At 46.2% G+C, this 2,500-nt stretch overlaps 1 protein-coding gene across 4 annotated transcripts in view; it reads left to right on the plus strand.

The window, feature by feature from the left end:
- Positions 1–2,500, plus strand: part of grb14 (growth factor receptor-bound protein 14) — a 43,669-nt gene that overhangs the window by 19,646 nt on the left and 21,523 nt on the right. The window lies entirely within an intron of this gene.

The following is a 2,500-nucleotide window of genomic DNA, read 5'->3' on the forward strand; positions in this document are numbered from 1 at the left end:
GCGTCCTCAGGCCCGGTGCCCAGCCTCCACTGCAGCAGGCGGGCAGGCAGTCACGACTGAGCGCGGCAGGGGCCTCGCTGCGGATGGAGGTGTGTGTGTGTGTGTGTGTGTGTGTGTGTGTGTGTGTGTGTGTGTGTGTGTGTGTGTGTGTGTGTGTGTGTGTGTGTGTGTGTGTGTGGTGGAGGCGCTGAAGGGGCCTGAGCCCACCGTCTTGATGCGACGGCTCTGACAGAAACTCCTTTCACCGTAAATGAAAAGAATAATAAATGAAAGGAATAAGTGAGGAACTACTGCAGAAGATCTGAGAGAGAGAGAGAGAGAGAAAGAGAGAGAGAGAGAGAGGGAGAGAGAGAGAGAGTGTGCAGGAAGAAGAAGGGCCTTTCCTCATGCTTTGTCCCTGTGGTTTACATGCTGGAAGGAAGCCAACTCTAAAGATATACACTAACTACAGTATTTATGTCTTCATTCTGTATGTTCCACACGGGCCTGGGATGTGCTCGCTACAGTGTGTTGCATATGCTCGGTGTGCTGGAACTTTCTTTCACAAGTCTGTCAAATCAGCCAGTGTAACTCTCTAAACTCTGTGGACATCACCCGTCATTAGAATCCAGCAGACGCCGGCCTCCACAGACCGCACATCTCATCAGCCACGGCACACTGCACACACTCAGTTCATTTCTCACACACAGAGAGTCTCACACACACACACACACACACACACACACACACAGACACATGCACGCACACACACACACACACACACACGTTGCCTCAATAGCAGAAAGAGCACTTTCTTCAGGCAAGGCTTGAGCTTGCAGCTGGTTTGTAACACACAAAAGGCTGTAAGATGATCCCAATCAAAACCTGACAGAAATGTGTCATCCTCAATCATCACTCAGGCAAATCTTCTTTCAGTCTTAAAGAACAGTCTCGTATTTCCTCCTACACACTGGACAAGCTCACACACATCAGCTGTTAAAGGTGGGATGAATTGATTAGCCTTGTATTGTCTAATAGTCTTGTAGTGATGTCATAGTTATGAATATTTCTGTCATGCAAACCGTCTTATTGAATAAAGATTTGTATTGAACCATCTTTGTTTACCTTGGGCAGCTTAAATAGTCTTTACTAGTTAATCCCATGGAACATGCATGTCTGGGATGTTTTGCCTCTGCAGAAGCCTTTGTATTTGGCTAGAGCCTCTTCATGATTCATATTTCATTCATTTCCTGGATGACTGCTGTACTTATGCGTATTGGCAAGGCTTTTGAACTTTGGCCTGCATTGCTGGTTTGTCAGAATGGAGATGTTCTCAAGCACGTACCGTTGTATTTTGGCAGGTCTGTCAGCCGAGAAACGGAACAGTAACGTTACCCTTTCCAGTCCAACGTGTTGTCTCATGGTGGGTGATGGGCTTCTGGGTTCCCCTCATTTTGGGGCCTATTTTTACAGTGTTGCACCCTTTTCAAGAGCAGAGAAAAGAACAGGGATGTACTGTGATGTCCACTGGCTCATTCGGTAGTAGCTGACCTTGTCTTTGTTTCCATTTCCTAGAGTCTCTCAGACTAAATCTTGCATCACCCTTGGGTATTTGCAGGTGTTCCAAGGCATTGCTATTTTGGTTTACAAGGGAAAGACTTCCCACTCCTCTCCTCAACTTTTGCATTACTGTAACAAAAAAATAAACCCTGAGCTCATTCCCAAAAGATGATGAAATGTACACTTGTGTAAGACAAATGTTTCAAATGGGCTCTTGCAAGACACTTTTCCACCCTCTGTGGTGAGTGGGAGTTCACTTGTGTGTGTGTGTGTGTGTGTGTGTGTGTGTCTGTGTGTGTGTGTGTGTGTGTGTGTGTGTGTGTGTGTGTGTGTTCAGAGGGGTGTGAGAGTCTGGTCTGGGATCGACTCCTCTGCCGGGATGCTCCGCTCGGCAGTGTGCTTTGCACATTGTCTTCTGATTTTTACGAGGCCGACCCTTTTCAGCGCGCACACAAAGGCAGATGTTGGGGACGACCAGAGCCGCGGTGGTGTGGGAACCTCTTGCAGCGCCGAGCTATTTTCAACTTCCTGATTCACACAGAGCACTTTCCCAACCCTCCGCGCCCCTCCCCCAGCCTCTGAAGCTGCCCAATAAGCCCATTATTCTCTTAAAAGCAGATTTCTTCTGGTTAAGGCCCATCTTTCCCTTCTCTTTTTGGTTCACCAAGACAGATGTTTAATTAGAAGAGGGGTCATCAATTTCATTTGACTTGCCCAATTAACTAAATTTGATTTGTCTGAACAAAATGAGCTATACATTTAAAAGCATGAACAACACTGAAATGCAATAGCATGACATGGGAACAATCTTTGGATGTTATGGTTTTTTTTAGTAATGTGATTAGATTTGAAACTAACTCTATGTACAGTTTGAAAGTATGTGCTCTAAAAATGTCAGTTCCCCAGAGGGTGAAATTGCAGACTGAGGGTGTCATTTGTCCAGCAGAACTCCTAATGCCAC

This window comes from Sardina pilchardus, chromosome 4, assembly GCF_963854185.1.
Source record: "Sardina pilchardus chromosome 4, fSarPil1.1, whole genome shotgun sequence".
Classification (NCBI taxonomy): Eukaryota; Metazoa; Chordata; class Actinopteri; order Clupeiformes; family Clupeidae; genus Sardina; species Sardina pilchardus.